Below are 13,418 nucleotides of genomic sequence, written 5' to 3'. Positions count from 1 at the left end.
CTCCATTTTCAGTGCCAGAGCTCCAATTCACTGCAATGTCTAACTGCACCCATGTGCTCCCATGAGATCTAAGCTGGCCCAGAGAGTGTGATGGAATGCAGCTGCCATGACCAAATCACTCTGCTTCAGATCATGATGGTAGCAGATGTCCTACCTTGTGAATAGATGTTTTAAAAAGAAACATAGTGTAGGAAGTAGAACCCACCCTGAAACATGGCTGCTAAAAGAACTTTTGGGAGATGAGATAGTAAAGTAAGTTTTGAATTGTCTTTTGAGGGAAATTTGAACCAATCAGAACTTTTTTTGGGTGACAGACAATTTTCATGTGTGACTAATTTTGCCTGATTAGAGAATCAGGAGAGCATGGCAATATAACTCGATTCTGCTCACTCACGGTGCTTTCAAATCAATATTTGTGGAAAGTCAGTAGGTGCATTATATGTACCCCATTAAAATCTTGAATCATATCCCCATTCACCAGGGAAGAGAGTGTCCTGCAGAAAAGCAGTAAACCTGTCTTATTCCATGTTGTGGAGTTGAGGCGCTGCAAGAGTGCCACAAGCAACTTCTTTGGCAGTCTGATCTAATAACATCTAAAATGCTGCTGAAAGCTGAAGACTCAGTGAAGATGCAAACTTAACTAGATAAAATATAGCCGAACCTGAAATACTGATGTAATCCAGGCTACATTGCAGACTATGCAGCAATGTGTGATACCCGCAGGTCCTGTAACAAGTGAACATCTCAAAATACTGAAAATTGAACTGAATACAGGAAAACATCTCAAGAGAACTAGCTCGTGGCATGCTTGGCTCTGGATCAGAAGGTTGTGGGCTTATACACCACACCAGGACTTTAACATATAATCTAGGCCAACGCTCTACTGAGTGAGTGCTACATTATTGAAGGTGCCAAGTAATAGATTCCTTATCAGAGGTAGCATCCCTCAGATGAGATCCTGACTGTTCGGATGGTTGTTAACACTAAATTTGGAAGATGACAAGGTTGGTAATCTGAAAGGCTGAGATCAAATTGGGTAAAAAGTCTTCTCCTGAAATTACCTTGGAAGAACAAAATTAGGTTCTCATTGATCAGTGTGTTGAGTGTGTGTGATTGCTGCTCAGTCTATATCATGTCTTGTTGTTCTAGATGATAAATACATTACTTTCCTTTTGCAGAATACATGCGGCTTCCAATTTCACTACTGCTCCTGTGAGAGTGGACATGGTTCAGTCTACTAATCAGGACTCCAGCTCCAGGTGTGATTAAACTAGCTTTATTAAGCCAGTTAGCTCTGTTGGTTAGAGTGTGATGCTAATAACATCAAGGTCGCTGATTCAATCTCTATGCAGGCCATGTGCTATGCCTGGTGATACTTTGCCTAAAATATAGCAGTAAATGGAAGGAGAGGAACTGGGGCAGCCAGTGTTGTGACAATATTTATACATGTACTTTATTTTTACAAAAACATATTGGTCAGAAATAAAGAACTATATTCATATAGTGCCGTTCATGACTTCAGGACGGCCCCAAGTGCTTCACAGCCAATTAAATACTTTTGAAGCGTAGCCACTGTTGTATGTAGGGAAGCACAGCAGCCAATTTGCGCACAGCAAGGTCGCACAAACAGCAATGAGATAAACGACCAGATAATCTGCTTTAATCATGTTGGTTGTGGGATTAATGTTGGCTAGGACATTGGGAGAATTGCTCTGTGCTTCTTTGAATAGTGTCATAGAATCTTTTAAGTCCACCTGACAGAGAAGACAGGGCCTCGGTTTGACATCCAAAACACAATACTTCCAATCGTGCAGCACTTCCTCAGTATCACATGGAGGGTTATGTGCTCAAGTCTCTAAAGTGGGGTTAAACCCACAATCTGTTGACTCAGACGCAAGAGTGCTACCACTAAATTAAGGCTGACTCTGGGTAATGTTTTGGTAATGGTTATTTTTGTGGATTTATGATATTTATAAAAGTGTGCTGCATCTCACTATCTGTAAGTATCTCTGCCCATTTCAAAATACACTGCAATAATTTTTGTTTTTTCCATTTATACTACCCATCCTTTTATGATACAAGATTTTTCTTCTTGTGTCATATTCTAATAATTTATCAAACATCATTCATGTGAATTTTGCTTTAGGTAATCACAAAGTTAGTGGGATGCTCAACAATCAAAGGATTAAATTCAAGATATAAATAGCTGCTCCCTCTGCTTATGGGCCCTACCAGATGACAAATTTATTATTGAAACAATGAATTTATTAATCCACATCACAGGACTGTATGCTTGTGCATCTCTTTCTCTCTATTTATTACTTGTATTATTAAACGAGGAACTCAGCATAGGTTAAAACATTTCATATGGAACAGGTTATTTTGCAATATTTCAGCCTGTGATGCAATCTCACAAATGGCCGATTCATCTCCAACCCATTAGGTCCACTGGCCCGCTGACTGTGGAAGAGCTGTTAGTTCATGTTGCCTTTAAGACTGTTATATCATTGTGGCCTCCTGTCTCTATCTAAGAAATAAACTGACTGCCAGAGGCTGTGTATTGTGCACCAAGGACTCTGTGGTTAAACTAAGTCTGACCCAGATGATCACTGATATTTGAGAATTTCAGTAGCAATATCAATTCAGGAATGTTCATCACAAAGCTCTTTAAATATTGAACTGAATGGAAGATAAAATTCCAAAATGTTGTCTTTGTGCACTCAAGGTAATATAGTTGTCTCCTTCTTCATAGAATCATTGAATCAGAATGATACAGCACAGAAGGCCATTCAGCCCATCATGCCTGTGCCAATTCTCTTAAAGAGCTACCAATTAGTCCAACTCCCCTGCTGTTTTCCCATACCCCTGCAAATTTTTCCTTTTTAAGTATATGTCCAGTTCCCTTTTGAAAGTCACTATTGAATCTGCTTCCACCACCCTTTCAGACAGTGCATTCCAGATCATAACAACTCACTGAGTAAAAAAATTCTCCTTACCTCCCCTCTGGCTTTTTTGTCAATTATCTTAAATCTGTATCCTCTAGTTATCAACCCTCCTGCCTTTGGAAACAGTTTCCCGCTATCTATTCTATCAAAACGCTCATAATTTTGAGCACCTCTATTTAATGTCGCTTTTAACATTCTTTGCTCTAAGGAGAAAAATCCCAGCTTCTCTAATCTCTCCACATAACTGATTCTTTTCAGATCTAATTTTCTAACTTTATAAGAAAAGTAAAAAGGGCACTGAAATTTTCTGAGGTCATTACTGAGCAGTCTTGACCAAACATAATCTGTGATGAATACATTTTTAACTTTCTAGAAATGGCACTAAACTACACACCTATAAGTATACACATGGCACATCAAATTGGTCTGTCAAAATGCAGCATGAAATGTGTCTTCGATATGCAAGTGAATAAATTGCCCAGTATTTATGATACACTTCAAAATGTGATGTTTACAGGTTCTATTGCCAATGCCTTCCAGCATTTCCAAGAATAATGCAGTGCAGGTTAAAGTGGCAGCTTTTTCATTCATTTTAATGACAATTTAAAGAGGAATTATCAACTCAATAGGGGACTTTTGGGTAGGATCAGTTCCTGCTACAACTATGGTCACTCTACTCCAAAACTCAGCTACAGCAGTGCTAGATTGGCAGCACAGAAAGTTCAAATTTCAACAGATGTTGGGGTAGAAATTAGGATGCATTGCACCACATTTTCGGGGTGAAAACAGGTGCAAAGCATACCAAATTAGCAGTGGGACAGCCTGCACCCGATCTATGCAGGCGTTGGTCCCCCTGCTAAATTCATGGGGTTGTGAATTGTGATCGTCCTTTAGCTCTACAATCAAAGTCTGAGTTAAGTAGCTGCTTACATCTGCATCATCTATGCCATTTCATTTTAAAAACCTGGATTATGTTCCCTTTAAATCTTCTCTTCCCGTGAAAACAAGTTTAATTCTGAGTGTTTTTAATAATAGAATCCTAAGTCCCAGAGTCATCCTTGTTGCTCTTCTCTGAGTACCTACCAATGCACTAATATCCTTTTGAGAGTGCGATCAGAATAGAATGGTTGTGTATGATTAGGTTATCTGACAAACCAGAGTAGAATCTGTCTCTGCTTAAGTCTGTCTTCATCATTTATTCTTTCTGCTCTTGTATAACTTCCAGATGTTAATACAGCAATAATTTGAAGAAGTAAATAAGACACATCAATTGTTTATTTAAAATTGCTTTTAGATGTACCATCTTTAAACATAAGGTCATAAACACTTACTGTGTCTTGCTCAATTTTTGAAGCTCCAATCATATTAACAGTAGATGCTGTTTATATGGCCTTTTGAAAACGGAAAGTCCAAGCAACTTCACTCCTTTGGTAGTTGTTAACAATGCTGCTATAAAAATAATTAGCAGCCACCAGTGCAACCCTAATGAGGCAAAAATCCTAATTTACCTCTCTGTGCCACTTAGATTAGTAACAAAAAGATCACCAATCAGCACAGCAGCTGCCAGGCAGCTTGTAACTGCTTTAACAGCCCTAATAATTGTGATAAAAGCAGCTGTGGCCACTGAAACAGCTGTGAGCAGCAGAGATATAATGGCTGCTACCTGCACTGGGAAAGCACTAGTCAAGTGTATTTGTGCTTGGAGGTGAAGTGCTGGCTCATCAGCAGAAATATTCAGGGCAGTGGGTTATGCAGCTAAGACCCACAGACTTTGTGTGTGGGAAAGGGTGATGTGAAGTGTCAGAAACCAGGAGAGCCATCCAGTGGGTGCAGAAGAAATTCAGTTACACTAAGAAAGTCACCAAGGTGATTGCAATAGAAACTGTACACTGCACTATATAGCATCACATTTTTTCAGCCAATAGGGTTAGAAGAATCCTGTTGCTATAGCAAGACATGCCATATAAAGAAATGGGTTCAGTATTTATGAGTAAACGAGCCTGTAAGCAATGAAAACCTGCAGCAAGAAGTAACTGAGCCCTTTGTCATCTCATATATGAACCATGATAAAATTGGTCAAAGCTAGCTAATCCTATTATTTCTTGTGTTGCATCTGCAACTGGTGGGGGGGGGGACAGCAAATATGTAAACATAGAAATATTAACTTTGCCTGGAACAGGAAATTGGTCCTTATGTGAGTAGTTTTTTTTATTTTATTCATTCATGGGATGTGGGGCATCGCTGGCAAGGCCAGCATTTATTGCCCATCCCTAACTGGCCTTGAGAAGGTGGTGGTGAGCCACCTTCTTGAACCGCTGCAGTCCGTGTGGTGAAGGTTCTCCCACAGTGCTGTTAGGAAGGGAGTTCCAGGATTTGGGTCGGGAGGGAAGGAAGGGCGATATATTTCCAAGTTGGAATGGTGTGTGATTTGGAGGGGAACGTGCAGGTGGTGTTGTTCCCATGCACCTGCGCCCTTGTCCTTCTAGGTGGTAGAGGTTGCAGGTTTGGGAGGTGCTTTCGAAGAAGCCTTAGCGAGTTGCTGCAGTGCATCTTGTAGATGGTACACACTGCAGCCACAGTGTGCCGGTGGTGGAGGGAGTGAATGTTTGGATGGGGTGCCAATCAAGCAGCACCCCAATCAAGTTCAGGAAAATTAGGCCAAGTGTCACACAAGTTTCTAAATATATGCAAAGCATAATCTGCGTTACAATGATCTTGCCTGGCATTCTGCCTGTTTCAGACTAAGGTCACAAACCATGCCAGAGTGCAGGCAGGAACTGGCAGTGGCTAGCTCTTTAAACCTGAGGGAAGAGCATATGGTTGATTTTATTGGGTCTGAAGCACTCGCTGAAGTTGGCCCACAACACTAAGAAGTATGTGTTTCTGTAGAAATGGTGCCTAATAAGAGGACTGCATATCTACTCTGCATTCAGAAGCACGCAGCCAATTTGCACATAACAATGTCCAACAAACAGCAAATGAGATGTATGGCCAACTAATCCGTTGGAGAAATGTCAGCCGGGACAGCTTCCTGCTCTTCAAACCATGCAATGGGATGCTTTGCATCCACCTGACAAGAGGCAGGACCTCAATTTAATTTCTGACAGTGCAGCATTCCCTCACTACTGCATTGAATGTAAGGCTAGTTGATGTGTTCAAATCTTGAAAGCACAACCTTCTGCCTGAGACCAGAATGCTACCAACTGAGCCAAGCTACCACCAAGCTATGTGATTCTCCATGGAAAGGAAAGGAAAACCAGAGAGTGAGTAACTAACTCATTACAACTCTTGTGCACCTCTCAGTGCCTAGCTACAGAGATGGAATGACTGACACCTGGGTGGTGTTTTTAACCTCCAAGAACAGGTGGGTTGGGGGCGAGTGGGAGGTTAAAGCAGCAGCTTTTTGGAGCAGGCCCGCATCCCGGCACCGAGGCGCCCACTTCCAGGTTTAACTCAGGCGTGTTAGCTCACGTGTGCACAACAGAAACCCAGAAGTTCCGTCGTCACTTAAAGGCGGCAGGCCAATATTTAAAGGACCAATTCAGGTAGTTCAAACACTTTAAGTACTTAACTTTTTGTGGATTCTGCAACAGAAAGGAATTTAACTACTTCTGAAACATGCCACTGAAATGGAGGCAAGCTGCAGACGAAGCTCATTTGGCCCTTTAAACCAGTGATTGACACATCTCAATAAAAGGTGGGTAATGCAGCTGGCCACTCAGTTCTCTCAGACAAATGTTTGGCTGGGAGTTCTTTGTGTTTAGGCTGAGATTTCTTTGTTGAGACTGAGAATTCTTGTGTTTAGACAAATTTACCTACATTTTGGAGCCCCTCAAACTGACAAGATCAGGATGGGGGACGCAATGGATCTATTCCACAGTACATCTGAGGAGGAGGAAAATGAAGATGGAGAACCCGTGGCTAGAGCAGCCGCGCAAATTGCTGCCAGGGATGCCAGGGATTCCCTCATCTCTAACAGGGTCTCATAATAAGATCTGCAAATTGAAGACTTTGAAATACTCAGGCCGCCTGGAACAACCACCACTAAACCGCTTCCCCCCACCCTCACTTTGCACAAAACAGTCCTTCAACCATGCATAAACCCAATGGGTGGCATCATGTCTTGGCGTTCATGATGAAGCGCATGAAAGGGCATGACAGCTTGTCAAACACCCTTGTGCATACCCTTGGTGAATTACAATTGTTTAGCCTTTCTCTTTCTACCGCCTATATGTGGTGCATCCCCTGTGGCTTCAGCAGAGGTATCGGCAGGCTGCTCAGATAGCTGCCCTGACTGATGAGATGCTTTCGTGCTTTCGGCCTATGACCTCTGGGTTTTGGAGCACATGAGGGCTGCACCAAAGACTGCTCCACCTGCACCAGTCCGGGGGCAGACTCGGCGATTGGGAGTGGAGGCAGCATTGCGGGTACTGGTTGAGGAAGGGGCAATGCGTGAGACATGGGAGCGCTTTTAGTGGAGAACCCACTTCCATGTCCCCTTTCACCATCATCCCTTTCCTGGACTAGCCCCACATCACTCCCACCACTCTGCTGGACAGCAGGTTGGTGAACAGATGTGCTGCCTTGTAATGCCACAGCTAACGTATCTGTCTGCCTGTTTAAGGCGGCAGACATGTTGGCATCCAGAATTCCACACGGCCGTAATCATGGCCTGAATGGACTAATTTGAGAGACATGCTTGAAGCTCAATGGAGGCTACCATTCTCTCCATCATAGACATTCTCGCACTTACCTGTGCCACCAATCCACTAGTGATAGAGTTGGACTCCTCCATCCGCTCCATTATTGTGGAGTGTGTGCGTGGCATTTTTTCCAGTACCTCGCAAAGTTGCTGCTGCACCTCTATCATTCTCCTTCTCAACGATGGCTCCCGGGGTTCAGCATCTATGTCCAGTTGAGCAGAGCTTGTAAAGGAGTGTGCCCCCTGACGCGGACTCTCCACAGCTGCCCCTGCCATCAGTGTCTGCTCGTGCTCGCTTGTGAGTGACGAATCACCAGGTGACAACCCAACTAACTACCTAACAGGACCCACTGAAGTGTGAGTATCAGCGCTGGTGCATGTTTGTATGTCCTGTGACGGTGCACTCTCAGAAGGAAAGAGCTCCTCTGAGGAGTCGCTTTCTTCCATTTCTGCTGATTCCTCGTGAAGACGCTGGAAGGCAACAGAAAGTGATATTAATGATTCATCGCAAAATTGACGATCTTTCCAATGACCATACTGAGGTCTGGAACAGTTACATCATCAATAAAATCAATTCATCATGTGTGTGAAAGATGTTAAAGTTCTGTCACCAACCATCTGCGGGTCGCCAGTCTCACCATCTCCAATGGATAGACATGCAACGATCCAACTTATTTCCATGGCCTCCTCCTCCACATCTGTCACTTCCACTCTGTGGAGGGCCACCTCCAATTCTGCTCCTCTCCCATGCATTTTGCATTCTCTTCTCCTACAAGGGGAGAAAGAATAGACCTGTGAGTGACTGAAGGCGACAGTCACCCTAAGAATGCATTGCTTTGGGTGAGGCTGACCATGAAAGAGACTCATCAGAGGGTGACTATGAGACAGGATTGGGGTGAGTGGCAGTGTTGGGTGAATAAATGGGCAATTGAGGAAGTGCATAGACAGTGAAGGATGGTTGCTGCTGCTGACACTTTAGTGGGTGTGAGGAGTTATATGATGGGATAGGCGAGCCAACACAGTGTGATGGGGGAAGAGGGGTGTTGAACAACACAGGATGTGGGTGAATCAGCAACTGTACTCACTTTTCCTGACCTAGTTAGGTCATTAAAATGCATTCTGTACTGAACCCAAGACCTGGGCACCGTGCTGCTGCTGCTCACCTCTTCTGCCACCTCCAACCAAGCATTTTTGGTTACAGAGCCAGGTTTCTTCCTGCCATCCAATGGAAACATTACCTCCCTCCTGGCTCTCACTGCAGCCAGCAGTACATCCAATGAGGCATCATTAAATCTAGGGACAGCCTTTGTTTTCCCAGACTGCATTTCTCCTTTCTCCTTCAAAATCCATTCTTGGACTGGCCCTTTAAGTAGTGGGCTTTAAATTGCATCATTTGTGTGCGCAGTAGGTCCGCTGCGCAGCTTGGAGATGCGAAACCTGGAAGCAAAGATAATTGCCTGCAATCAAGTTATGATCGCAGATTAAATGACTTCTGGGTTCCCCACATGCAAATCCACCCACCCGCTGAGTTCCTGGCTCCAAGTTAAAATCATGCCCCTGATTGTAGTTCACAATCTCAACCTGTGAATGGTGCAGGGCGAATGTAAGAGGAAGAAAAAAATTAAAAATGAAGGAGAAATATTATAACTTTAAGAATAGTTTTGCAGCTATTTTAAAAAGACACGTAGAATTTTGGTTTCAAGGGCCATTCAGTACTTGCAAGTTAATAGAGATTACTGTTGCTATTAGCAGACCAGCACTTAACACTTTTGTACGACATTCCTGTCCACTCCTTTAACTAGTGGAATGTCATATGATCTTGCGAAGCATTTGTCCACTAATATTTCAAATGGTAACTTCCAGCCTAAATGTTTCTATATTTTACCAGCATATTATTACAATTCCACCTGCAAAATCTAATGTAAATTGTAATAACAATGCAAAAAATGTTTGTACACATTTGCTTCTCCGGTAAAGGGGTGATTCCAGAAGGAAGATGTACTTGGAACATGGATCAGAGATAAAGCAACAACACCGTAGCCCCGATTCTCCAGCCTGTGATCTCCCCGTGAGTGCAGCTCTCCACTAAAGGTAGGGTTGACAACTCTGGTTGGACACATTCCTGGAGGTTTCATCACCGCTAACTACCCCGTCCAGTCAAAGAGACATTTTTCCCATCCCATTATTTTTATAACCAATAAACTAAAGGATTCAAAGATAATTGAAAATAAAACTTTCTTTCCTAATGCCTCTTTATGATTTTTTTTCCTGGGTTACTCACAGCAATGTCCAGGAGATTAATTTTGAATTCCTGGAAACTCCAGGACAATCCTGGAGGGTTGGTAATTCCAACTAAAAGTGAGGGATGGTGGAATCACTCAAGTCTTTACATCAATACTCCTTTTAAAAATCAAAGCATTCCAAAGAAAAAGGAGGCTTATGACAAATGCTAGGTACAGAATACAATAGTAAAACCAGGCAGAATACAGAGTGTGCAGGGAGAATTGAAAAAGGATATAAGAAGGGCAAAAAGAGAATAAGAGAAAAGATTAGCAGGTAACATAAAAGGGAACCCAAAAATCTTTTCTAAACATGCTAAAGGAATGGTGGGTCCAATTAGGGACAAAAAAGGCAATCTTCTTGTGAAGGCAGAGGGCATGACTGAGGTATCGAATGAATACCTTGCGTCTGTCTTCACAAAAGAAGAGGATGAAGTTAATGTCACAATAGAGGAGGAGGGAGTAGAGATATTGGACAGGATAAAAATAGATAGAAAGGAGGTGCTATATAGGTTGGAATCACTCAAAGATAACAAGTCACCCAGTCCAGATAGGATGCATCCTAGGTTGCTGAGGGAAGCAAGGGAGGAGATAGCAGAAGCTCTGACTATAATCTTTCAGTCCTCTTTGGATATGGGAATGGTGCCAGAGGACTGGAGGACTGCAAATGTTATACCCCTATTCAAAAAAGGGGAGAGGGATAAACCTGGTAACTACAGGCCAATCAGTCTTACGTCAATGGTGGGAAAACTACTAGAGACCATTGTCCAGGCAAAATTAATTCTCATTTGGAGATGCAGGGGTTAATAAGGGACAGCCAGCACGGATTTATTAAAGACAAATCATGATTGACTAACCTGATTGAGTTCTTTGAAGAAGTATCAGAGAGGATTAATGAAGGTGGTACAGTAGATGTTGTATATATGGACTTTCAGTGACTTCATGTGATAAAGTACCACATATAGATTTATTTGGAAAATAGAAGCACATAGGATTAAAGGGATGGTGGTAACTTGGGTATGTAATTGGCTAAGGGATAGCAGGCAGAGAGTAGTGGTGAACGGATGTTTTTCTGACTGGAGAGAAGTATACAGTGGGTCCCCCAGGGATTGGTATTAAGACCATTGCTTTTCTTGTTATTTATAAATGACCTGGACTTGGGTATAGCGAGTACAATTTTGAAGTTTGCAGATGATACATAACTTGGCAATGTAGTAAATAGTGAGGAGGATAGTAGCAGGCTTCAGGAGGACACAGACAGACTGGTGAAATGGGCAGACACATGGCAGGTGCAATTTAATGTGGATAAGTGTGAAGTGATGCACAATGGGAGGAACAACATGGAGGCAGTATAATCTAAATGGTACTATTTTGAGGGGGGTGCAAGAGCAGAGAGACCTGGGGTGCATATTCACAAATCTTTGAAGGTGGCAAGGCAAGTTGATTAAGAAAGCGTATGGGATACTTGGCTGTAAATAGGGGTATTGAATACAAAAACAAGGAAGTCATGCTAAATCATTACAAATCACTGGTTAGGCCTCAGCTGGAGTATTGTGTACAATTCTGGGCACCACACTTTAGGAAGGATATCAAGGCCTTGGAGAGGGTACAGAGGAGGATGATACCAGGGATGACGGACTTCAGTTATGTGGAGAAGTTGGGGCTGTTTTCCTTAGAGCAGAGAAGGTTTAAGGGATAAGCTGATAGAAGTATTCAAAATAATGAGTGGTTTTGATAGAGCAAATTGGGAGAAACTGTTTCCTCTGGCAAGTGGGTCAGTAACCAAAGGTCATAGATTTAAATAATTGGCAAAAGAACTAGAGGAGAAATGAGATGAAATTTTTTCACACAAAGCGTTGTTAAGATCTGGAACTACCTAAAAGGGTGGTGGAAGCAAATTCCATAGGAACTTTCAAAAGGCAATTGAACATGTACTTGAAGAGGACTAACTGGCAGGGTTATGGAGAAAAATCTGCGGTGTGGGACTAAATTGGACAGCTCTTTCAAAGAGTCGGCACAGGCACGATGGGCCGAATGGCCTCCTTCTGTGCTACAAGATTCTATAAAGAGCTCTGATTAACATCCTTTTGGGTTTTCTCTGTCTACTTTGGAATCTTGTGAAGATTTTTGTCTGAATGACTGCAAATTACACCATCGAGGAGAACCAACTTGGAGGAATTATTGAGTCTACAGTGGAAAGGAGCTAAATTAACATGCACTCAGCAGCTGAAACGACATGATTGTTGAAGCATTCTGAATTAACGATAATACCTCTTCTGATATTTATTCAGCTGCCACGCACTCATGAAAAAAGACAGAATTAACCAAAAGTATGTTTAACTTTATAAAATCCTTTGTAACAGATTTTAGTGTTCTGATAACAAAACTCGTTCTTCTAGCTACAGATGCTCTTTTATAGCCCTTGAAAATGTATTCTCCTTACACAAGGGGCAATTTAGTCTGTATGCTATGGGTAGCAAAAATCATAAATGTGTTCTTTATAAACTGGCATATAGTTATAGAATGTATTAAAGAATTCTTCCTACATGACTGAACTGCACATGAGAATCTGAAGGAGGGTTGAAATGAAATTTTCCACATACCATACCATATATTTAATAATGTAACAAAATAATTAACTTGTGAATGATAACTTAGAATGATAACCCAAATGGATTTATTTTTACATAACGCGTACACCTCATTATCATAAACTCTGTTATTACAAATCTCTTAATATAACAAAATTTTTCACTTATCCTAGCTGCAGCTCCATTATCGCCAATAAAGGAGTTTGAACCATGAAAAATCGAATCTAGACGTTAACTATTACGTTTGTCAAGTTTGTAATAATGAGGTTAAGAGTACTACACTATTATTAGTGCATCACTACCAATTGAGATACAACCATCTCGTGTGTACACAAAATAATGGTGTCACCTTCTGATGCACTACTGTGTTCTGTTGTTTTCACTGCTATCCTTAGCCAAACTTTTCAACACAACATTAATTTCTAGTACCTGAGATTTTTAATTACTGAACCGTGAATCAAGTTTAAGTTTATAGATCACATCCAATTTTTGTCCAGTTGGTGAGTAATTACATAGGAACATAGTGATACATAGGAATAGGAGTAGGTCATTCAGCCCCTCGAGCCTTTTCCACCATTTAATTAGATCATAATTGATCTGATCTTAACTTCATCTATCTGCCTTGATTCTGTAACCCTTAATACCCTTGCTTAGCCGCAGTTTTGAAATTTTCAAAGCCTCAGCAACTTTTTGGGGGAAGAGAGTTCCAGATTTCCACTACGCTTTGTGTGAAGAGGTGCTTTCTGACATCACCCCTGAATGGCCTAGCTCTAATTTTAAGGTTATGCCCATTTGTTCTGGACTCTCCCACCAGAGAAAATAGTTTCTCTCTATCTAACTTATCAAATCCTTTAATCATCTAAAACACCTCAATTAGATCACTCTTTAATCTTCTATATTC

At 41.8% G+C, this 13,418-nt stretch overlaps 1 protein-coding gene across 1 annotated transcript in view; it reads right to left on the bottom strand.

The window, feature by feature from the left end:
- The window catches only part of heg1 (heart development protein with EGF-like domains 1), a 107,127-nt gene that overhangs the window by 69,323 nt on the left and 24,386 nt on the right, over positions 1-13,418 (bottom strand).

Source organism: Heptranchias perlo, chromosome 7 (genome assembly GCF_035084215.1).
Source record: "Heptranchias perlo isolate sHepPer1 chromosome 7, sHepPer1.hap1, whole genome shotgun sequence".
Lineage (NCBI taxonomy): Eukaryota > Metazoa > Chordata > Chondrichthyes > Hexanchiformes > Hexanchidae > Heptranchias > Heptranchias perlo.
Note: the sequence above shows the minus strand (reverse complement) of the source record. Positions and strands in the feature narration are given on the sequence as shown.